The 25,898-nt window shown below is 38.9% G+C and overlaps 1 long non-coding RNA gene across 3 annotated transcripts in view; it reads left to right on the plus strand.

The window, feature by feature from the left end:
* The first annotated feature begins 915 nt into the window (after window positions 1-915).
* LOC146555264 (uncharacterized) overlaps window positions 916-25,898 on the plus strand; it is a 36,350-nt gene continuing 11,367 nt past the window's right edge. The window contains exons 1-8 of one of the 3 annotated variants that reach the window (XR_014889198.1): window positions 916-1,603; window positions 3,762-3,806; window positions 4,068-6,849; window positions 7,755-12,616; window positions 14,767-14,811; window positions 15,073-17,855; window positions 18,761-23,622; window positions 25,773-25,817. This is a non-coding gene — a long non-coding RNA (uncharacterized LOC146555264). The remainder of the gene's footprint in view (window positions 1,604-3,761; window positions 3,807-4,067; window positions 6,850-7,754; window positions 12,617-14,766; window positions 14,812-15,072; window positions 17,856-18,760; window positions 23,623-25,772; window positions 25,818-25,898) is intronic. The other 2 variants (XR_014889196.1, XR_014889197.1) reach the window with 2 other exon arrangements.

Consider the following 25,898-nt stretch of genomic DNA (forward strand, 5'->3'; position numbering starts at 1 on the left):
TTGGTTCTGGGAATATCTTTCTTTTGAAAGTTTTAACAATATCTTCATCAAGATCTTGGACGTTTAATTGCCAGGATGTCACAATAACCGCTACATGCTTCCATCTTTTACAGAGGGATTTGAAAACCCTCTCGCTGAGTTTCTTGAACTTCTCTGGGGGGATTTTGTTGTATTCTGCCCTGATTTCAGTCCAGATTTTCATGGTAAGCCGGTTGGAGATAGCTTCAGCATTTTCAATGCTGAAGACTGTGTCTGATGTTTTTGCAACCTGGGAAATCAGTCCTTCCACAAAGATTTCCACTGAAAGTCTGCATCTTTCTTTCTTTTCATATGATTCCAGTCTATCGATAATTGTTACTGCCAACAGGTGTTCTTGGAATACTGAAGTAGTTATGATATTAAATATTGGTTCTCCCATTAAATTCATTGAATCCTCCTCCCCACTCCTCCCCATTTCCAATGATATTAGTGACCAATTATATAATTGGTCACAAATATCAGTGAAAATGGCATTAGCAATGCAGTCAAAATAATTCTGCACTTTTCGGTCTAAATGCAAATCCATCCCCTTGAATTTGTCCAAGAGTAGATCCAACAAACGTTTTTGGTGAGAATGAGGGCACTTTAAAAGTTTACCAAGCTTTGAAAGCACAGCCTGAATTAATGTCTCTAACCATCTTTCAAAGTCTAAGGTGTTTTCAGGTGGCTCACAGTCTACAGAAGATCTGTGATTCTGTATCTTTTTATATGACTCCGTTTGACTTATGTTTGTTAACGGTGGGATGCTGGCTTCATGTTCAACACAGGATTTCTGCTGCTGGGGATCTGGAATTGGATTGTTTTCTGGTTTTGCAGCACTGTGTTGGTCAGCATTTTGACAGCGTTCTTCTGTGTTAGCTGTTTCTTGGCTGTTAGCATCTATATTCTGTGCTGTATCAAACTCCTGCTCAGCAGAATCGTCCAAAAATTTCACAGGTGACAAAACCGTTTTGCCAGTGGTGGTGTGGACAGAACAGTTTTCATGTACAGGGGAGTTCTGGGAAGACCTCAGTGGTGATACTGCTAGTGACTGTGCACACAGGTCCATTACGTCCTTTAAAAAACCTGCAAGCCGCTTAGCGGTGAAGCAATCCGGATAGCCTGAGGTAAGCGCGTCCAACTGCTTTTTCGAAAAACTACTTAACAAGTTATCCAAGAGGGATACCAAAGCATGTACTGTAGAATTATCCCGATTGGTCTGAACTGTTTCATCATTTGTCATTGTGTTACAGTTTGAGCTTGCCATTTCACTTTTTTGTTTTTTATGTCTAAAATGTTGTTTTGTGTTAAACTCCGTGTTTGAACGTTTAAAGCGCTGCTGTCCCGCTGTGTGAATGCGTTTCAACTGAACAGCCAGGTCTATATATAAGGTCGGTTTCATTGTAACGTCACCAGTCAAAGGACTGGCCCGGCTCGTCATAACGAAAGGGGCGGGACAAATCTGTTGCTTAGCAACTGAAAAAAAGGCACACCGCGCTGAATGCTACATCCGGCCTGCGATGGTACACCGCCTCCGCACCACCGTTTAAACATGAAGTGTGGATGTTAGAAGATCCCAAATATGGTGAGCTACTGGGAAATTACTCACGTTTTTGTTCTTGAGAGTGAGCGATAATAAGCGACATTTTATTGAGAAATTACAGTAGTCTGTCTGTTTCTCTTCATAGCTCTTTTCAAAACACGGTTACCTTTGGTTTGTTTGGCTCGCAGCTTAAAACGTAGTTTCAGTGTTTTTGCCTTCTGTGATTAATTCTGGTTTGCCTGCTTTATGGAGCTCAAACCAAGGCAAAATTGAAGTATCAGTATTTAAATGTAAATAGACTCAAACTAGGAGTGGATCAAAGGGGGTCCTTTCAGGTGCCAAATCTCCACTGCTAACATTTTATGCATGTTTAGCTTAATTGTAGAAAAGGTGCTTGTAATAATGTTTGGGTGAATAGGTGAATGAGGCATGTTGTATAAAGCGCTTTTTAATGCACGAGCAAAATACAAAAACCCTATATAAAAAGCAGTCAGCTTACCATTTATGTATTTGTTCCATTGAACGCTTCTGTGAAAATCAATTTGATACTTGTTCAAATAAAAAAATTGAATCGATTAGTTGTTTTCTCAACATTTATTAATCGACTATATGCAGAAAACTGTGACACTGTGGAACCCTTATTGCCGTTGTTGCCCTGAGGCAACAGACCAATTTCAATAGCATCAAATAAGGGTTAAAATAATTTAAGGAAAAATGAATTCAAATGATTTTCCGTAACTACAGAAATGACCTAAATAAGACAGAAGTACACATTCATTTTTATCGTTTTGTCAACAACAGGGCGCATGAGGTTTGTTCAATATTTGTTGTGTCTACAAGGCTCAGGCGCCCCCAAGTGTCTTATTTGTATAGTTGAAAGCATTATAAAGGAACGCAAAACTAAATTACATATAATTATAATTCTTGGCACTTTCTGGTGTGTGTGAGTTAGTGTTTCTCTTTTATGATTTGTGGGTCCAGCATCAAATTCAGAATCCTTCCCATCACACATGAGGTCTTGAATAATCATCTTATTTTAAAGACCTCGTAGTTTGATAGTTTGCTCCCTGACCGTGGTTCTGCCAGAGGGTGCTTCCTGTTAAAAGTGAGTTGTTCCTTCCCACTGTATTGAGGTTTTTTCTTTTTAATTGTAGACTTTCTACCTTACAATCTATACCACCTCGAGGAGAATGTTGTTGTGATTCAGCTCTGCATAAATACAATTAAATCGAATTAAGTGGGTTCAGCTAATTTGTGAAATAAATGTGAGTGACACGGTAAGTAATAGCCTGCATGTAACTCATTGTAAGAAGAGCAATATCGCCCCCTCCTGGTTCAACTTTTTTTTTCTTTGCAGTAATCTTTCCAATAATAATACATATGCACTAACCTCATGCTTGCTGTTAACAATAGCCTAAAGACATAAAATCAAGTTTAGTTTTTTCTTTAAGTTTATGTTTTTTATATGGTTGGCATTTATTTTGTTTCTTTTTAATAATTATATTGATTCTATTGATTGTTTGCCAAGCACTGAGGTCTCTGCTTAGACTGTGCTACTGGGATCACTGATTTAAAAATGAGGCAAAAGCGCCAAAGTTGTGCTCAAAAACAGTACAGTGAGCTACAACCTGTTGCTGTAGTAATTCTAACACACTTATTGTTTTTAAATACATACATGTTTAGTTCTTTTAAACCTAATTATATATATATTTTTTTGCAAAAGTGTCACCTAAACACCCAAATATACGTAATTCAAAACTTACTTTAATTATTACCCATTTGGCTGGTAACATGGACCCAGTCTGATGGATAGTTACTGAACAGATAGTCTTTTCTTTAAAGGCTGCAGTCAAAGCAAATCATTGTAAAAACAAGACAAGTCAATAAAAAACAAGTAATAACTATAATACTAAACTACAATAGAGAGAAAATCCAGTAAATATAATTATATTATGTAAAAAAATATACAAATATTTACCTCTAATTTAAAAAGACATTACAAGGGTACTAGTTTCATTTTAATCTAAACATAATCTAAATTGACACTAAATCAGTTTAAATATTACAGCTGAAGGTGATTTTAATAAATGTACTGCTGCTTGACTTTGTTTTACTACTGCAGTATAATTTATCATGTACAAAAGCTCCAAATGTTGTTTCTCTGACTTAATGTTCTGATGACGTTTGTGTTATTTTGCAGGAAATAGTCAGGACCCAGATGAACCTGTGCTGGAATTCAGTGTGGGTGAGTAATATGAGCATTTATGAAGGCTGTCCATGACCCGTAATTAAATTTAGCGTCATTAGTCTTATTTTGTCTCTCAGTGCAGGTATGTAATGTGACAAAACCGCTAATGATCTGATATGTTTGGGATGGATGGGCTGTGAATTATATAGTGAATTGTCTTATTTTGTCGCTCTGTGCAGGCTAGGGCCTATTATATGCTGTAGCCTGAAAGTAGCTGAGTTGCAGAGGATGGAGTGATCACTGGCTTTCTACTTACAGGGTGGTGGGTCTCAGAGGACAATTGCTACCCCTGTTGAAGTGAACAACGTGTGGAGTGCAACTGGCTTTGTGGCATAGCTGGCTCTGGCCTTGGACTGTGTGTTTTTACTTTGTACCTAAATGGGACACTGGACTTTTAACTATTATTCATTGTGTTTATAAATAAAATTTTAGAATTTTATTGACTGTCATCTTTTTGCCCACGGCGGAGACGGTTGGTCAGACCTAGAATCTCTTTATGTGTGTGTGTGTGCGTAACATCAGCAGGGTTTTGCATAAAAGAGTGTGAGCAGGTCAAAAGGTCAATTCATTTATTGTAGTTTTATGGCAGCACCTTCTAGTGGCCTTGAAGCAAACAGTCTCCTAACTAAGCCATGGCATCTCCGGTCTCTCCTACTTTTGTGTGCTCTGCTGGAGGAGCAGCATTGGATCTAGTGATACTGAGTAAGCTGATTAGGACTGGCGTGGAGAAATGTGGTTTGCATGAGTTAACTGCTACTCCTCTACATCTAAACGAGCCAGTTGAGGAGGTTCAGGCATCTGACAAGGGTGCCTCTTGAGCGCCTCCTGGGTGAGATGTTCCAGGCATGTCCCACCAGGACAGACAGGACACACCCAGGACATGTTGGGGAGATCACAGCACTCAGCAGAGAATGCCTCAGTGTCCCCCAAATAATGGAGGAGCTGGCTCGGGAGAGTAAGGTCTGGGTCTTCTCTGCTTATGCTACTGCCACCAAAACTAGACACCAGATAAGCTCAGAAAAATGAACAACCTGTTTAAATAAAGGTTAATTTAAAAAAATGTTTGTCATTAGCTAGTCTGTGTACATGTACTTCTTCTCCAGTGTTGAAAATGTTAAACTCACAACCTGCACATTTTCTGGTTGCATCATCAAATAAATACCCCCAAAAGTAGTCTGAATACTTTTACACTGGTTTTATGCTGCGATATTTTCAAAGTCTTTCACTGAACACATTCAGTCACACATTGTTCATAATTTATTGGAAGTTTATTGTTTAATGTCCTGTCTAAATAACTTCAGTCACCATTTGTATTCATTAATGAATAACTGACTTCTAATATTAAAAGAAATAGAAACTGTTGTGCTGTTGTTCACGTAGAAGGGCCTGCTGCTGGATGTCCAGACTTTGTGCGTCAGTGGGAAGGTCAGGGTACAGGGTTCGAACCTCCTCATGAGATGTCGTATCTGCTGGATAAAAGCAAGCTACATCACATCAGGGATTGTCCTAGAGCTGCCCTACAGTAACAATCAACTGACTAATATATGAAATACTTGCAGTAGCACAATAATAAACACAAAGCAAAAAAGTGTTTAGTGAAGATAAAAAAAACCCCATCAAAGTTTTAGTTTCGTGGTACATCGATGGAGCTATTGGTTTGGTCGCACTGCTGATAAGAGCTGTGTGTCTCATCATAAGGAAAAGAATGAAAGGTGAGAACATTTACAGATACAACATTTGTAAGTTGTTCTATGAATGTTAGAGTTGACTGTTTTTGTCTTTCCAGGAAACAAAATGCAGAAGAGTGAAAATCCTGTGAGTTTTGAAACATCCATCCATCCATTCACTTCCGCTTATCCTTTTCAGGGTCGCGGGGGGTGCTGGAGCCTATCCCAGCTGTCATAGGGCGAGAGGCAGGGTACACCCTGGACAGGTCGCCAGTCTGTCGCAGGGCTAACACATTGAGACACAGACAACCATTCACACTCACACCTAGTGGCAATCTAGATTATCCAATTAACCTATCCCCACAAGCTGCATGTCTTTGGACGGTGGGAGGAAGCCGGAGTACCCGGAGAGAACCCACGCAAACACGGGGAGAACATGTGTTGTACGGTGGCCCTGAGAGGCCACTGCAACTTAAGACAACACCAGCAATAAGAAAAATGCTGCAAAAGCACACAAAACACAACGAAAAGAGGAAAAACGACAGCGGAAATAGGAAAAAAAAAGATTTGCAAAAGCACAAAGTGTTTCTGGGGAGACAATAACCTGACGGACCAGTTGCAGGAACCAAAATATGCTAAGAATTGCGCTGGGAGACACTTAAAAGAAGTGGAGGATTTATCGGTTTTGTGAGGAAAGAAAAGATGAGTGGTATATGTGTTAGCCTAACTATTAGCCTAAAAATTCATCATCAGTATTATATGAGTCATGATAAAACACACCTAGCATGTTTTGGGTTCCTGCAACTGGTCCGTCGGGTTATTGTCTCCCCAGAAACACTCCCCTTTGCTTTTGGAAATCTGTTTTTTCCTATTTCTGTTTTCGTTTTTCCTATTTACGTTTTTTTTCCTATGTCTGTTACCATTTTTCTTATTTCTATTTTGTTTTGTGTGTTTTGCAGTGTTTTTTTTATTGGTAAATGGACTGATTCTTATATAGCAATTTTCTACTCTCCCAGAGTAGTCAAAGCACTGTAAACAACATGCCTCATTCACCCATTCATACAAGCACGTCTAAAGGTATAGGTGAATTGAAAAATCTAAATTGCCCATAGGTGTGAATGCAGGAGTGAATGTGAGCGTGAATGGTTGTCTGTCTCTGTGTGTTGGCCCTGCGACAGACTGGCGACCTGTCCAGGGTGTACCCCGCCTCTCGCCTTATGACAGCTGGGATAGGCTCCAGCACCCCCCGCGACACTGAAAAGGATAAGTGGATGGATATTACTGAGGAGTCAGCATGTTTTTCTCTTCATTGTTTAGGTGGATCCTGAAGTTTCCTATGTCACCATCAGCAACACCTAGAAAACCAAGATAAGGTGTTTTGTTTAGTGATATCTGTATGTTTGTTTGTTTGTTATTATTTTATCTATATATCAGACAGCTTTTTTCAGGTTCGTGTTGATGATGAAATGATGCAGTGACTTCTGCTCTACTGTCAATTTTAAAATAACATAGTTCAAGCAGTTGAATTCTTAAATGACTCTTCTTTAAAAAGTGTTCAGTGTTTTATGTCTGGTCCGTGTGTCATCTTTGTCTTTACAATATTGCAGCAATACTGTAGTAATGATATGATATGATATACCTTTATTAGTCCCACAAGGGGAAATTTAAATGTTGGTTTAGTGTAAGCTCAGCTTTTTAACTAATGTAAGAAGTGTTATGACTGACTCGTTTTTAATACCTAAATCTGGCCTCAGTGCACAAACCTAAATGAATCGGTACATATGAAAGCGCCCAAGTCACAAGCTGTGTTCAAGGACATGGATAAAACAAAAAGGTTCAAATCTGTGCACAAAAACCCCACAAATCAGTGTCACTGTTTTAAAATCTGCTGCGAGACCGCTCTAAATGTCAGCGTTTTCTTTACGTAAAGACTGGGGTCTGTAACATATCAGCTCGTTTCTTATTTATTAAAGAACATGCCTGACACCAGGCTTTTGAGTTAACGGCTCCATTAGATCTCTGCAAGTATTTTTAAGTATTTTTAGGTTCTTTCCAGCAGGATTTGTGGCTAGTTCTGGAGCTTGACCCTAAAAGATTTCAGTGTGTCGGTGCTTCTGCTTTCCCTGTTGTCCTTCTGTTCCATCTTTTTTTCTGTTTCTGTCAAATTTAAAAACAACTGCACTCTGAAATACACACTCTTTGCAAGATGTTGTCTAAACTAGTGGTTGGAAGGCATAATTGTGTTTGGTCTCTGATGGTTTATTTACACTTTTTGCAGGCCACGCCCACGGACTACAGAGCCATGATGAGCAACAAAGCCAAGAAGTCTATGGACTTCCTGCTGATGCAGGACACCTCCCCGACAATAGCCACGGACGTGTCACTGCAGTACCGCCTCGACATCGTCTTCTGCCAAACGGTCACCTACACATATTTTAATTATTGAATGTCTGAGCTGATGCGTTTATCCTGGAGTGACTCAGAGTGAAGGAGAAGGCCAAGAAGAAGTGTAAATATCATAAAAGCAAGGAGTTCAGAGCTCTACGACTTAGTGTCTTTATGGTATTTATGTGTGTAATGGAGACCAGGGGTTCCATTACCCTTACTTGTATTTTTATTAATTGACTGACTGATTTGTATTTAAAAACCATAATGAAGAAAAACACACACTGGTTGATTGTGATCTTTATTAGGTTTTTTGGGTTGTTATTTAAGTGACTCGTGAAAGGTGAAGAGACAGGGGGACTGGCCATCCTACCTGTGTCAGGAAAAGAACCCGTGTTAGAGCTGTTCACATTTAATCATTTGTCTGTAACCTAAATTAGTTGTATATGTAAAAAGAGAAGTGTTAACAGTACTCACTTTATAAAGAGTAAAAGCAGCTCAATCACCTGCTTATGAGCTCCTGGAGCAAACCAATGTGCCAGGCTAGGGGAGTGTGTGTTGGAGTGATTTTGTTAAAAGTTGTCATTATTGTGCTTGGACCTTGTCTTGAACTGTATGTTCAGATATTTTTCTGTTCCTCCCCCACATGTAGGATGTTGGGGATGTTACTAGCTATAGTTTTCAACTGCAGGCACAATCTATGTAAGATTCTGGTTTCCTTATTTGGTAAGGAATGTTCACTTCCTGCCCTTTACAGTATGGGCTCACCATGTAAATGGTGGACTGTTAAAGAGGTTAAGCCATATACGAGGTTGAGGGGAGATGCCCTTTTATGACTAGAGATGCGGTTAAAACGTTTGTAACCAGGAAGTCACGTATACAGACACACATACACACACACACACACAGTGCCTTAGCTTTTACCACACAACATATGGGGTTTACAATGGGCAGTTGTGTAACTGTTTTCATTCAATAAAAGGCTGGAGTTGGAGTTGTCTGAGTTTGGGTGTAGAGCTTGCAACTCTGAGAATCTGACCAGGCTTCCCCTGCACAAGTAAAAACCAATCGAACTCTGATTGTCTTACTTTGTTCTGAGTCAGCGAGGGCTGAAACCTAACTGTGTGGTTAAGGTGTTTTAATGCAGCGGTCCCCAACCGCTGGGCCACGGACCGTCGTTTGGTCGAGAGATGAGGCTCGGGTGTGAAATGTATGGTTTTCAGAGTTTTTATCGTTTTTTATCGTTATTTTGTTATCGTTTTTATCGTTAACTCTGTTTTCCTGGGTCTTTCACGTGTGTTATGAATAAATCTTCTTTTTTTCCGGTACCGGTACTAGTTTTATTTTGTTGTATTTATCTGTGACACCTTAAAGGCCGGTCCGTGAAAATATTGTCGGGCATAAACCGGTCCGTGGCGCAAAAAAGGTTGGGGACCGCTGTTTTAATGTATATAGAAGAGACTGAAGTTTATATGTTATGGAATTATTTATAGGACTTGTTCCAAATCTTCATATGTCTATGATGTGTTATATCTTGGTTATATTGTAGTGGTTTTCTTATGGGGAGGGTTTTGTTTTCCTTTGGTTTGCTGACCCCCAGACTTGGTCTATTCCAGATGCTCACCTGAATCAGGTAGAGTATAACAGGAAGCCATTTGCTTTTCAGAAGGGTTGGATTCTTTGCTGTATCACCATGTGTTCTCATTAATAAAGTACATTTTACTCCAGTCTCGTGCTATTTTAGTGGAAGTGACCCATGACCGTCGGCCAAAACTGACAATATGACTATTAAAAGTCTGAGTAATACTGTAATTTTCTGCTGCTCATTCCTGTGCAACATCCCATTTGGCCTCCCGTCATATTTCTTTTCAAGATTTTCTTATTTAATCACTAGTGTACATATATTTATATTTATAGATACATATATATTTAGTCATCTTTTCTCTTTTACCACGTCTCTCTAATATTTTGCTCTTTACTATTTTTCTATTTTTTATTTTATTATATTTTATTATATTTCTACTGTACCATGCTGCTGAGTGACTGCTGCTCGTCAAACACATTTCATTGCAATGTTGACCCTGTGCTAACTTGCATATGACAAATAAAACTGAAAACAGTAAAGGCAAAGGGAACACATCAAGTAAGGATTTCACACTCCCACTCACAACGGCACTTTCAAAGCATAAAGCCAAATATTTCAAAATTTCATTTTGAGGCATTTTAAAAATGAATGTGTTTGAGTTTCATTGCTCCAAAGCAATGTTTTCATATAAGCAAGACAACAACCAGTTTGCAACCATGTAAGTACAGTCCTCTATTGTAAACAGACGTGTTGGCAATCTGTCTGCGTTTATAAATTAGACAACAGTTATTTGCAGATCTTCATCAATCTGCCTGAGAGTGATTGCAGTCGGTCTGAGTTGGACTGCAACTGTTTTGAGTCAGGTTGCCTCCAAGGAGGCAGTTTATTATTTTCCTTTCCTAGTTGGAGAGATGGCTGTTGTTTTGTTTTTACTGTAGTGTGCTGGGCCATTAATGGCTCAGGGGCTGCAGCGTATCCGCGCCAACACCTAAGGCCAACGTGGAATCACCGGTCAGACTAACATAAAGAAAAAATCTGTTAAATTACACATTTGTATTCATTAAGTCACAGACAATGAAAACAAGCAGAAATCAAGATGTAATATTTTTATAATTTTATTGATGTTAAATTAAAGTCCCAGCTTAGTTATGTTGTCAGTGCAAGTCACTTCAATCTGTATAGCACCAAAGGAAACAATGGTGTTTTCAAGGTGCTTCACACTGTAAGGTAACAACTTACAGTATTAAAAAGAAAACCCCAAAAGAACAAACCCCTCTGAGCAAGCACGAGGCGACAGTGGGAAGGAAAAACTCCCTTTTAAGAGGAAGAAACCTTCGACAGAACCAGGCTCAGGGTGGGGTGGCCATCTGCCGCGACCATTCCTGGGGATTTCAAAAATGACTTGATCTGATCTAAATGTAAAACTAGCTAATTTAAAGTGTCCAGTGAGTTTTAGAAAATATCTTGCTGTTGATATCACGATGTCACTATAAAGGGGAAACTTTGTTTCCTCCCTTAAACCTCCCAAAAAATGCACGCACCGATGAAAAGCACTTAGATATCCAACTTGGTTCTGGGAATATCTTTCTTTTGAAAGTTTTAACAATATCTTCATCAAGATCTTGGACGTTTAATTGCCAGGATGTCACAATAACCGCTACATGCTTCCATCTTTTACAGAGGGATTTGAAAACCCTCTCGCTGAGTTTCTTGAACTTCTCTGGGGGGATTTTGTTGTATTCTGCCCTGATTTCAGTCCAGATTTTCATGGTAAGCCGGTTGGAGATAGCTTCAGCATTTTCAATGCTGAAGACTGTGTCTGATGTTTTTGCAACCTGGGAAATCAGTCCTTCCACAAAGATTTCCACTGAAAGTCTGCATCTTTCTTTCTTTTCATATGATTCCAGTCTATCGATAATTGTTACTGCCAACAGGTGTTCTTGGAATACTGAAGTAGTTATGATATTAAATATTGGTTCTCCCATTAAATTCATTGAATCCTCCTCCCCACTCCTCCCCATTTCCAATGATATTAGTGACCAATTATATAATTGGTCACAAATATCAGTGAAAATGGCATTAGCAATGCAGTCAAAATAATTCTGCACTTTTCGGTCTAAATGCAAATCCATCCCCTTGAATTTGTCCAAGAGTAGATCCAACAAACGTTTTTGGTGAGAATGAGGGCACTTTAAAAGTTTACCAAGCTTTGAAAGCACAGCCTGAATTAATGTCTCTAACCATCTTTCAAAGTCTAAGGTGTTTTCAGGTGGCTCACAGTCTACAGAAGATCTGTGATTCTGTATCTTTTTATATGACTCCGTTTGACTTATGTTTGTTAACGGTGGGATGCTGGCTTCATGTTCAACACAGGATTTCTGCTGCTGGGGATCTGGAATTGGATTGTTTTCTGCTTTTGCAGCACTGTGTTGGTCAGCATTTTGACAGCGTTCTTCTGTGTTAGCTGTTTCTTGGCTGTTAGCATCTATATTCTGTGCTGTATCAAACTCCTGCTCAGCAGAATCGTCCAAAAATTTCACAGGTGACAAAACCGTTTTGCCAGTGGTGGTGTGGACAGAACAGTTTTCATGTACAGGGGAGTTCTGGGAAGACCTCAGTGGTGATACTGCTAGTGACTGTGCACACAGGTCCATTACGTCCTTTAAAAAACCTGCAAGCCGCTTAGCGGTGAAGCAATCCGGATAGCCTGAGGTAAGCGCGTCCAACTGCTTTTTCGAAAAACTACTTAACAAGTTATCCAAGAGGGATACCAAAGCATGTACTGTAGAATTATCCCGATTGGTCTGAACTGTTTCATCATTTGTCATTGTGTTACAGTTTGAGCTTGCCATTTCACTTTTTTGTTTTTTATGTCTAAAATGTTGTTTTGTGTTAAACTCCGTGTTTGAACGTTTAAAGCGCTGCTGTCCCGCTGTGTGAATGCGTTTCAACTGAACAGCCAGGTCTATATATAAGGTCGGTTTCATTGTAACGTCACCAGTCAAAGGACTGGCCCGGCTCGTCATAACGAAAGGGGCGGGACAAATCTGTTGCTTAGCAACTGAAAAAAAGGCACACCGCGCTGAATGCTACATCCGGCCTGCGACGGTACACCGCCTCCGCACCACCGTTTAAACATGAAGTGTGGATGTTAGAAGATCCCAAATATGGTGAGCTACTGGAAAATTACTCACGTTTTTGTTCTTGAGAGTGAGCGATAATAAGCGACATTTTATTGAGAAATTACAGTAGTCTGTCTGTTTCTCTTCATAGCTCTTTTCAAAACACGGTTACCTTTGGTTTGTTTGGCTCGCAGCTTAAAACGTAGTTTCAGTGTTTTTGCCTTCTGTGATTAATTCTGGTTTGCCTGCTTTATGGAGCTCAAACCAAGGCAAAATTGAAGTATCAGTATTTAAATGTAAATAGACTCAAACTAGGAGTGGATCAAAGGGGGTCCTTTCAGGTGCCAAATCTCCACTGCTAACATTTTATGCATGTTTAGCTTAATTGTAGAAAAGGTGCTTGTAATAATGTTTGGGTGAATAGGTGAATGAGGCATGTTGTATAAAGCGCTTTTTAATGCACGAGCAAAATACAAAAACCCTATATAAAAAGCAGTCAGCTTACCATTTATGTATTTGTTCCATTGAACGCTTCTGTGAAAATCAATTTGATACTTGTTCAAATAAAAAAATTGAATCGATTAGTTGTTTTCTCAACATTTATTAATCGACTATATGCAGAAAACTGTGACACTGTGGAACCCTTATTGCCGTTGTTGCCCTGAGGCAACAGACCAATTTCAATAGCATCAAATAAGGGTTAAAATAATTTAAGGAAAAATGAATTCAAATGATTTTCTGTAACTACAGAAATGACCTAAATAAGACACATTCATTTTTATCGTTTTGTCAACAACAGGGCGCATGAGGTTTGTTCAATATTTGTTGTGTCTACAAGGCTCAGGCGCCCCCAAGTGTCTTATTTGTATAGTTGAAAGCATTATAAAGGAACGCAAAACTAAATTACATATAATTATAATTCTTGGCACTTTCTGGTGTGTGTGAGTTAGTGTTTCTCTTTTATGATTTGTGGGTCCAGCATCAAATTCAGAATCCTTCCCATCACACATGAGGTCTTGAATAATCATCTTATTTTAAAGACCTCGTAGTTTGATAGTTTGCTCCCTGACCGTGGTTCTGCCAGAGGGTGCTTCCTGTTAAAAGTGAGTTGTTCCTTCCCACTGTATTGAGGTTTTTTCTTTTTAATTGTAGACTTTCTACCTTACAATCTATACCACCTCGAGGAGAATGTTGTTGTGATTCAGCTCTGCATAAATACAATTAAATCGAATTAAGTGGGTTCAGCTAATTTGTGAAATAAATGTGAGTGACACGGTAAGTAATAGCCTGCATGTAACTCATTGTAAGAAGAGCAATATCGCCCCCTCCTGGTTCAACTTTTTTTTTCTTTGCAGTAATCTTTCCAATAATAATACATATGCACTAACCTCATGCTTGCTGTTAACAATAGCCTAAAGACATAAAATCAAGTTTAGTTTTTTCTTTAAGTTTATGTTTTTTATATGGTTGGCATTTATTTTGTTTCTTTTTAATAATTATATTGATTCTATTGATTGTTTGCCAAGCACTGAGGTCTCTGCTTAGACTGTGCTACTGGGATCACTGATTTAAAAATGAGGCAAAAGCGCCAAAGTTGTGCTCAAAAACAGTACAGTGAGCTACAACCTGTTGCTGTAGTAATTCTAACACACTTATTGTTTTTAAATACATACATGTTTAGTTCTTTTAAACCTAATTATATATATATTTTTTTGCAAAAGTGTCACCTAAACACCCAAATATACGTAATTCAAAACTTACTTTAATTATTACCCATTTGGCTGGTAACATGGACCCAGTCTGATGGATAGTTACTGAACAGATAGTCTTTTCTTTAAAGGCTGCAGTCAAAGCAAATCATTGTAAAAACAAGACAAGTCAATAAAAAACAAGTAATAACTATAATACTAAACTACAATAGAGAGAAAATCCAGTAAATATAATTATATTATGTAAAAAAATATACAAATATTTACCTCTAATTTAAAAAGACATTACAAGGGTACTAGTTTCATTTTAATCTAAACATAATCTAAATTGACACTAAATCAGTTTAAATATTACAGCTGAAGGTGATTTTAATAAATGTACTGCTGCTTGACTTTGTTTTACTACTGCAGTATAATTTATCATGTACAAAAGCTCCAAATGTTGTTTCTCTGACTTAATGTTCTGATGACGTTTGTGTTATTTTGCAGGAAATAGTCAGGACCCAGATGAACCTGTGCTGGAATTCAGTGTGGGTGAGTAATATGAGCATTTATGAAGGCTGTCCATGACCCGTAATTAAATTTAGCGTCATTAGTCTTATTTTGTCTCTCAGTGCAGGTATGTAATGTGACAAAACCGCTAATGATCTGATATGTTTGGGATGGATGGGCTGTGAATTATATAGTGAATTGTCTTATTTTGTCGCTCTGTGCAGGCTAGGGCCTATTATATGCTGTAGCCTGAAAGTAGCTGAGTTGCAGAGGATGGAGTGATCACTGGCTTTCTACTTACAGGGTGGTGGGTCTCAGAGGACAATTGCTACCCCTGTTGAAGTGAACAACGTGTGGAGTGCAACTGGCTTTGTGGCATAGCTGGCTCTGGCCTTGGACTGTGTGTTTTTACTTTGTACCTAAATGGGACACTGGACTTTTAACTATTATTCATTGTGTTTATAAATAAAATTTTAGAATTTTATTGACTGTCATCTTTTTGCCCACGGCGGAGACGGTTGGTCAGACCTAGAATCTCTTTATGTGTGTGTGTGTGCGTAACATCAGCAGGGTTTTGCATAAAAGAGTGTGAGCAGGTCAAAAGGTCAATTCATTTATTGTAGTTTTATGGCAGCACCTTCTAGTGGCCTTGAAGCAAACAGTCTCCTAACTAAGCCATGGCATCTCCGGTCTCTCCTACTTTTGTGTGCTCTGCTGGAGGAGCAGCATTGGATCTAGTGATACTGAGTAAGCTGATTAGGACTGGCGTGGAGAAATGTGGTTTGCATGAGTTAACTGCTACTCCTCTACATCTAAACGAGCCAGTTGAGGAGGTTCAGGCATCTGACAAGGGTGCCTCTTGAGCGCCTCCTGGGTGAGATGTTCCAGGCATGTCCCACCAGGACAGACAGGACACACCCAGGACATGTTGGGGAGATCACAGCACTCAGCAGAGAATGCCTCAGTGTCCCCCAAATAATGGAGGAGCTGGCTCGGGAGAGTAAGGTCTGGGTCTTCTCTGCTTATGCTACTGCCACCAAAACTAGACACCAGATAAGCTCAGAAAAATGAACAACCTGTTTAAATAAAGGTTAATTTAAAAAAAATGTTTGTCATTAGCTAGTCTGTGTACATGTACTTCTTCTCCAGTGTTGAAAATGTTAAACTCACAACCTGCACATTTTCTGGTTGCATCATCAAATAAATACCCCCAAAAGTAGTCTGAATACTTTTACACTGGTTTTATGCTGCGATATTTTCAAAGTCTTTCACTGAACACATTCAGTCACACATTGTTCATAATTTATTGGAAGTTTATTGTTTAATGTCCTGTCTAAATAACTTCAGTCACCATTTGTATTCATTAATGAATAACTGACTTCTAATATTAAAAGAAATAGAAACTGTTGTGCTGTTGTTCACGTAGAAGGGCCTGCTTCTGGATGTGCAGACTTTGTGCGTCAGTGGGAAGGTCAGGGTACAGGGTTCGAACCTCCTCATGAGATGTCGTATCTGCTGGATAAAAGCAAGCTACATCACATCAGGGATTGTCCTAGAGCTGCCCTACAGTAACAATCAACTGACTAATATATGAAATACTTGCAGTAGCACAATAATAAACACAAAGCAAAAAAGTGTTTAGTGAAGATAAAAAAAACCCCATCAAAGTTTTAGTTTCGTGGTACATCGATGGAGCTATTGGTTTGGTCGCACTGCTGATAAGAGCTGTGTGTCTCATCATAAGGAAAAGAATGAAAGGTGAGAACATTTACAGATACAACATTTGTAAGTTGTTCTATGAATGTTAGAGTTGACTGTTTTTGTCTTTCCAGGAAACAAAATGCAGAAGAGTGAAAATCCTGTGAGTTTTGAAACATCCATCCATCCATTCACTTCCGCTTATCCTTTTCAGGGTCGCGGGGGGTGCTGGAGCCTATCCCAGCTGTCATAGGGCGAGAGGCAGGGTACACCCTGGACAGGTCGCCAGTCTGTCGCAGGGCTAACACATTGAGACACAGACAACCATTCACACTCACACCTAGTGGCAATCTAGATTATCCAATTAACCTATCCCCACAAGCTGCATGTCTTTGGACGGTGGGAGGAAGCCGGAGTACCCGGAGAGAACCCACGCAAACACGGGGAGAACATGTGTTGTACGGTGGCCCTGAGAGGCCACTGCAACTTAAGACAACACCAGCAATAAGAAAAATGCTGCAAAAGCACACAAAACACAACGAAAAGAGGAAAAACGACAGCGGAAATAGGAAAAAAAAAGATTTGCAAAAGCACAAAGTGTTTCTGGGGAGACAATAACCTGACGGACCAGTTGCAGGAACCAAAATATGCTAAGAATTGCGCTGGGAGACACTTAAAAGAAGTGGAGGATTTATCGGTTTTGTGAGGAAAGAAAAGATGAGTGGTATATGTGTTAGCCTAACTATTAGCCTAAAAATTCATCATCAGTATTATATGAGTCATGATAAAACACACCTAGCATGTTTTGGGTTCCTGCAACTGGTCCGTCGGGTTATTGTCTCCCCAGAAACACTCCCCTTTGCTTTTGGAAATCTGTTTTTTCCTATTTCTGTTTTCGTTTTTCCTATTTACGTTTTTTTTCCTATGTCTGTTACCATTTTTCTTATTTCTATTTTGTTTTGTGTGTTTTGCAGTGTTTTTTTTATTGGTAAATGGACTGATTCTTATATAGCAATTTTCTACTCTCCCAGAGTAGTCAAAGCACTGTAAACAACATGCCTCATTCACCCATTCATACAAGCACGTCTAAAGGTATAGGTGAATTGAAAAATCTAAATTGCCCATAGGTGTGAATGCAGGAGTGAATGTGAGCGTGAATGGTTGTCTGTCTCTGTGTGTTGGCCCTGCGACAGACTGGCGACCTGTCCAGGGTGTACCCCGCCTCTCGCCTTATGACAGCTGGGATAGGCTCCAGCACCCCCCGCGACACTGAAAAGGATAAGTGGATGGATATTACTGAGGAGTCAGCATGTTTTTCTCTTCATTGTTTAGGTGGATCCTGAAGTTTCCTATGTCACCATCAGCAACACCTAGAAAACCAAGATAAGGTGTTTTGTTTAGTGATATCTGTATGTTTGTTTGTTTGTTATTATTTTATCTATATATCAGACAGCTTTTTTCAGGTTCGTGTTGATGATGAAATGATGCAGTGACTTCTGCTCTACTGTCAATTTTAAAATAACATAGTTCAAGCAGTTGAATTCTTAAATGACTCTTCTTTAAAAAGTGTTCAGTGTTTTATGTCTGGTCCGTGTGTCATCTTTGTCTTTACAATATTGCAGCAATACTGTAGTAATGATATGATATGATATACCTTTATTAGTCCCACAAGGGGAAATTTAAATGTTGGTTTAGTGTAAGCTCAGCTTTTTAACTAATGTAAGAAGTGTTATGACTGACTCGTTTTTAATACCTAAATCTGGCCTCAGTGCACAAACCTAAATGAATCGGTACATATGAAAGCGCCCAAGTCACAAGCTGTGTTCAAGGACATGGATAAAACAAAAAGGTTCAAATCTGTGCACAAAAACCCCACAAATCAGTGTCACTGTTTTAAAATCTGCTGCGAGACCGCTCTAAATGTCAGCGTTTTCTTTACGTAAAGACTGGGGTCTGTAACATATCAGCTCGTTTCTTATTTATTAAAGAACATGCCTGACACCAGGCTTTTGAGTTAACGGCTCCATTAGATCTCTGCAAGTATTTTTAAGTATTTTTAGGTTCTTTCCAGCAGGATTTGTGGCTAGTTCTGGAGCTTGACCCTAAAAGATTTCAGTGTGTCGGTGCTTCTGCTTTCCCTGTTGTCCTTCTGTTCCATCTTTTTTTCTGTTTCTGTCAAATTTAAAAACAACTGCACTCTGAAATACACACTCTTTGCAAGATGTTGTCTAAACTAGTGGTTGGAAGGCATAATTGTGTTTGGTCTCTGATGGTTTATTTACACTTTTTGCAGGCCACGCCCACGGACTACAGAGCCATGATGAGCAACAAAGCCAAGAAGTCTATGGACTTCCTGCTGATGCAGGACACCTCCCCGACAATAGCCACGGACGTGTCACTGCAGTACCGCCTCGACATCGTCTTCTGCCAAACGGTCACCTACACATATTTTAATTATTGAATGTCTGAGCTGATGCGTTTATCCTGGAGTGACTCAGAGTGAAGGAGAAGGCCAAGAAGAAGTGTAAATATCATAAAAGCAAGGAGTTCAGAGCTCTACGACTTAGTGTCTTTATGGTATTTATGTGTGTAATGGAGACCAGGGGTTCCATTACCCTTACTTGTATTTTTATTAATTGACTGACTGATTTGTATTTAAAAACCATAATGAAGAAAAACACACACTGGTTGATTGTGATCTTTATTAGGTTTTTTGGGTTGTTATTTAAGTGACTCGTGAAAGGTGAAGAGACAGGGGGACTGGCCATCCTACCTGTGTCAGGAAAAGAACCCGTGTTAGAGCTGTTCACATTTAATCATTTGTCTGTAACCTAAATTAGTTGTATATGTAAAAAGAGAAGTGTTAACAGTACTCACTTTATAAAGAGTAAAAGCAGCTCAATCACCTGCTTATGAGCTCCTGGAGCAAACCAATGTGCCAGGCTAGGGGAGTGTGTGTTGGAGTGATTTTGTTAAAAGTTGTCATTATTGTGCTTGGACCTTGTCTTGAACTGTATGTTCAGATATTTTTCTGTTCCTCCCCCACATGTAGGATGTTGGGGATGTTACTAGCTATAGTTTTCAACTGCAGGCACAATCTATGTAAGATTCTGGTTTCCTTATTTGGTAAGGAATGTTCACTTCCTGCCCTTTACAGTATGGGCTCACCATGTAAATGGTGGACTGTTAAAGAGGTTAAGCCATATACGAGGTTGAGGGGAGATGCCCTTTTATGACTAGAGATGCGGTTAAAACGTTTGTAACCAGGAAGTCACGTATACAGACACACATACACACACACACACACAGTGCCTTAGCTTTTACCACACAACATATGGGGTTTACAATGGGCAGTTGTGTAACTGTTTTCATTCAATAAAAGGCTGGAGTTGGAGTTGTCTGAGTTTGGGTGTAGAGCTTGCAACTCTGAGAATCTGACCAGGCTTCCCCTGCACAAGTAAAAACCAATCGAACTCTGATTGTCTTACTTTGTTCTGAGTCAGCGAGGGCTGAAACCTAACTGTGTGGTTAAGGTGTTTTAATGCAGCGGTCCCCAACCGCTGGGCCACGGACCGTCGTTTGGTCGAGAGATGAGGCTCGGGTGTGAAATGTATGGTTTTCAGAGTTTTTATCGTTTTTTATCGTTATTTTGTTATCGTTTTTATCGTTAACTCTGTTTTCCTGGGTCTTTCACGTGTGTTATGAATAAATCTTCTTTTTTTCCGGTACCGGTACTAGTTTTATTTTGTTGTATTTATCTGTGACACCTTAAAGGCCGGTCCGTGAAAATATTGTCGGGCATAAACCGGTCCGTGGCGCAAAAAAGGTTGGGGACCGCTGTTTTAATGTATATAGAAGAGACTGAAGTTTATATGTTATGGAATTATTTATAGGACTTGTTCCAAATCTTCATATGTCTATGATGTGTTATATCTTGGTTATATTGTAGTGGTTTTCTTATGGGGAGGGTTTTGTTTTCCTTTGGTTTGCTGACCCCCAGACTTGGTCTATTCCAGATGCTCACCTGAATCAGGTAGAGTATAACAGGAAGCCATTTGCTTTTCAGAAGGGTTGGATTCTTTGCTGTATCACCATGTGTTCTCATTAATAAAGTACATTTTACTCCAGTCTCGTGCTATTTTAGTGGAAGTGACCCATGACCGTCGGCCAAAACTGACAATATGACTATTAAAAGTCTGAGTAATACTGTAATTTTCTGCTGCTCATTCCTGTGCAACATCCCATTTGGCCTCCCGTCATATTTCTTTTCAAGATTTTCTTATTTAATCACTAGTGTACATATATTTATATTTATAGATACATATATATTTAGTCATCTTTTCTCTTTTACCACGTCTCTCTAATATTTTGCTCTTTACTATTTTTCTATTTTTTATTTTATTATATTTTATTATATTTCTACTGTACCATGCTGCTGAGTGACTGCTGCTCGTCAAACACATTTCATTGCAATGTTGACCCTGTGCTAACTTGCATATGACAAATAAAACTGAAAACAGTAAAGGCAAAGGGAACACATCAAGTAAGGATTTCACACTCCCACTCACAACGGCACTTTCAAAGCATAAAGCCAAATATTTCAAAATTTCATTTTGAGGCATTTTAAAAATGAATGTGTTTGAGTTTCATTGCTCCAAAGCAATGTTTTCATATAAGCAAGACAACAACCAGTTTGCAACCATGTAAGTACAGTCCTCTATTGTAAACAGACGTGTTGGCAATCTGTCTGCGTTTATAAATTAGACAACAGTTATTTGCAGATCTTCATCAATCTGCCTGAGAGTGATTGCAGTCGGTCTGAGTTGGACTGCAACTGTTTTGAGTCAGGTTGCCTCCAAGGAGGCAGTTTATTATTTTCCTTTCCTAGTTGGAGAGATGGCTGTTGTTTTGTTTTTACTGTAGTGTGCTGGGCCATTAATGGCTCAGGGGCTGCAGCGTATCCGCGCCAACACCTAAGGCCAACGTGGAATCACCGGTCAGACTAACATAAAGAAAAAATCTGTTAAATTACACATTTGTATTCATTAAGTCACAGACAATGAAAACAAGCAGAAATCAAGATGTAATATTTTTATAATTTTATTGATGTTAAATTAAAGTCCCAGCTTAGTTATGTTGTCAGTGCAAGTCACTTCAATCTGTATAGCACCAAAGGAAACAATGGTGTTTTCAAGGTGCTTCACACTGTAAGGTAACAACTTACAGTATTAAAAAGAAAACCCCAAAAGAACAAACCCCTCTGAGCAAGCACGAGGCGACAGTGGGAAGGAAAAACTCCCTTTTAAGAGGAAGAAACCTTCGACAGAACCAGGCTCAGGGTGGGGTGGCCATCTGCCGCGACCATTCCTGGGGATTTCAAAAATGACTTGATCTGATCTAAATGTAAAACTAGCTAATTTAAAGTGTCCAGTGAGTTTTAGAAAATATCTTGCTGTTGATATCACGATGTCACTATAAAGGGGAAACTTTGTTTCCTCCCTTAAACCTCCCAAAAAATGCACGCACCGATGAAAAGCACTTAGATATCCAACTTGGTTCTGGGAATATCTTTCTTTTGAAAGTTTTAACAATATCTTCATCAAGATCTTGGACGTTTAATTGCCAGGATGTCACAATAACCGCTACATGCTTCCATCTTTTACAGAGGGATTTGAAAACCCTCTCGCTGAGTTTCTTGAACTTCTCTGGGGGGATTTTGTTGTATTCTGCCCTGATTTCAGTCCAGATTTTCATGGTAAGCCGGTTGGAGATAGCTTCAGCATTTTCAATGCTGAAGACTGTGTCTGATGTTTTTGCAACCTGGGAAATCAGTCCTTCCACAAAGATTTCCACTGAAAGTCTGCATCTTTCTTTCTTTTCATATGATTCCAGTCTATCGATAATTGTTACTGCCAACAGGTGTTCTTGGAATACTGAAGTAGTTATGATATTAAATATTGGTTCTCCCATTAAATTCATTGAATCCTCCTCCCCACTCCTCCCCATTTCCAATGATATTAGTGACCAATTATATAATTGGTCACAAATATCAGTGAAAATGGCATTAGCAATGCAGTCAAAATAATTCTGCACTTTTCGGTCTAAATGCAAATCCATCCCCTTGAATTTGTCCAAGAGTAGATCCAACAAACGTTTTTGGTGAGAATGAGGGCACTTTAAAAGTTTACCAAGCTTTGAAAGCACAGCCTGAATTAATGTCTCTAACCATCTTTCAAAGTCTAAGGTGTTTTCAGGTGGCTCACAGTCTACAGAAGATCTGTGATTCTGTATCTTTTTATATGACTCCGTTTGACTTATGTTTGTTAACGGTGGGATGCTGGCTTCATGTTCAACACAGGATTTCTGCTGCTGGGGATCTGGAATTGGATTGTTTTCTGCTTTTGCAGCACTGTGTTGGTCAGCATTTTGACAGCGTTCTTCTGTGTTAGCTGTTTCTTGGCTGTTAGCATCTATATTCTGTGCTGTATCAAACTCCTGCTCAGCAGAATCGTCCAAAAATTTCACAGGTGACAAAACCGTTTTGCCAGTGGTGGTGTGGACAGAACAGTTTTCATGTACAGGGGAGTTCTGGGAAGACCTCAGTGGTGATACTGCTAGTGACTGTGCACACAGGTCCATTACGTCCTTTAAAAAACCTGCAAGCCGCTTAGCGGTGAAGCAATCCGGATAGCCTGAGGTAAGCGCGTCCAACTGCTTTTTCGAAAAACTACTTAACAAGTTATCCAAGAGGGATACCAAAGCATGTACTGTAGAATTATCCCGATTGGTCTGAACTGTTTCATCATTTGTCATTGTGTTACAGTTTGAGCTTGCCATTTCACTTTTTTGTTTTTTATGTCTAAAATGTTGTTTTGTGTTAAACTCCGTGTTTGAACGTTTAAAGCGCTGCTGTCCCGCTGTGTGAATGCGTTTCAACTGAACAGCCAGGTCTATATATAAGGTCGGTTTCATTGTAACGTCACCAGTCAAAGGACTGGCCCGGCTCGTCATAACGAAAGGGGCGGGACAAATCTGTTGCTTAGCAACTGAAAAAAAGGCACACCGCGCTGAATGCTACATCCGGCCTGCGACGGTACACCGCCTCCGCACCACCGTTTAAACATGAAGTGTGGATGTTAGAAGATCCCAAATATGGTGAGCTACTGGAAAATTACTCACGTTTTTGTTCTTGAGAGTGAGCGATAATAAGCGACATTTTATTGAGAAATTACAGTAGTCTGTCTGTTTCTCTTCATAGCTCTTTTCAAAACACGGTTACCTTTGGTTTGTTTGGCTCGCAGCTTAAAACGTAGTTTCAGTGTTTTTGCCTTCTGTGATTAATTCTGGTTTGCCTGCTTTATGGAGCTCAAACCAAGGCAAAATTGAAGTATCAGTATTTAAATGTAAATAGACTCAAACTAGGAGTGGATCAAAGGGGGTCCTTTCAGGTGCCAAATCTCCACTGCTAACATTTTATGCATGTTTAGCTTAATTGTAGAAAAGGTGCTTGTAATAATGTTTGGGTGAATAGGTGAATGAGGCATGTTGTATAAAGCGCTTTTTAATGCACGAGCAAAATACAAAAACCCTATATAAAAAGCAGTCAGCTTACCATTTATGTATTTGTTCCATTGAACGCTTCTGTGAAAATCAATTTGATACTTGTTCAAATAAAAAAATTGAATCGATTAGTTGTTTTCTCAACATTTATTAATCGACTATATGCAGAAAACTGTGACACTGTGGAACCCTTATTGCCGTTGTTGCCCTGAGGCAACAGACCAATTTCAATAGCATCAAATAAGGGTTAAAATAATTTAAGGAAAAATGAATTCAAATGATTTTCTGTAACTACAGAAATGACCTAAATAAGACACATTCATTTTTATCGTTTTGTCAACAACAGGGCGCATGAGGTTTGTTCAATATTTGTTGTGTCTACAAGGCTCAGGCGCCCCCAAGTGTCTTATTTGTATAGTTGAAAGCATTATAAAGGAACGCAAAACTAAATTACATATAATTATAATTCTTGGCACTTTCTGGTGTGTGTGAGTTAGTGTTTCTCTTTTATGATTTGTGGGTCCAGCATCAAATTCAGAATCCTTCCCATCACACATGAGGTCTTGAATAATCATCTTATTTTAAAGACCTCGTAGTTTGATAGTTTGCTCCCTGACCGTGGTTCTGCCAGAGGGTGCTTCCTGTTAAAAGTGAGTTGTTCCTTCCCACTGTATTGAGGTTTTTTCTTTTTAATTGTAGACTTTCTACCTTACAATCTATACCACCTCGAGGAGAATGTTGTTGTGATTCAGCTCTGCATAAATACAATTAAATCGAATTAAGTGGGTTCAGCTAATTTGTGAAATAAATGTGAGTGACACGGTAAGTAATAGCCTGCATGTAACTCATTGTAAGAAGAGCAATATCGCCCCCTCCTGGTTCAACTTTTTTTTTCTTTGCAGTAATCTTTCCAATAATAATACATATGCACTAACCTCATGCTTGCTGTTAACAATAGCCTAAAGACATAAAATCAAGTTTAGTTTTTTCTTTAAGTTTATGTTTTTTATATGGTTGGCATTTATTTTGTTTCTTTTTAATAATTATATTGATTCTATTGATTGTTTGCCAAGCACTGAGGTCTCTGCTTAGACTGTGCTACTGGGATCACTGATTTAAAAATGAGGCAAAAGCGCCAAAGTTGTGCTCAAAAACAGTACAGTGAGCTACAACCTGTTGCTGTAGTAATTCTAACACACTTATTGTTTTTAAATACATACATGTTTAGTTCTTTTAAACCTAATTATATATATATTTTTTTGCAAAAGTGTCACCTAAACACCCAAATATACGTAATTCAAAACTTACTTTAATTATTACCCATTTGGCTGGTAACATGGACCCAGTCTGATGGATAGTTACTGAACAGATAGTCTTTTCTTTAAAGGCTGCAGTCAAAGCAAATCATTGTAAAAACAAGACAAGTCAATAAAAAACAAGTAATAACTATAATACTAAACTACAATAGAGAGAAAATCCAGTAAATATAATTATATTATGTAAAAAAATATACAAATATTTACCTCTAATTTAAAAAGACATTACAAGGGTACTAGTTTCATTTTAATCTAAACATAATCTAAATTGACACTAAATCAGTTTAAATATTACAGCTGAAGGTGATTTTAATAAATGTACTGCTGCTTGACTTTGTTTTACTACTGCAGTATAATTTATCATGTACAAAAGCTCCAAATGTTGTTTCTCTGACTTAATGTTCTGATGACGTTTGTGTTATTTTGCAGGAAATAGTCAGGACCCAGATGAACCTGTGCTGGAATTCAGTGTGGGTGAGTAATATGAGCATTTATGAAGGCTGTCCATGACCCGTAATTAAATTTAGCGTCATTAGTCTTATTTTGTCTCTCAGT

This window comes from Mchenga conophoros, linkage group LG17 (assembly GCF_057382185.1).
Source record: "Mchenga conophoros isolate Kocher_MC1m ecotype Shallow Benthic linkage group LG17, M_conophoros_male_GT1.1, whole genome shotgun sequence".
NCBI lineage: Eukaryota > Metazoa > Chordata > Actinopteri > Cichliformes > Cichlidae > Mchenga > Mchenga conophoros.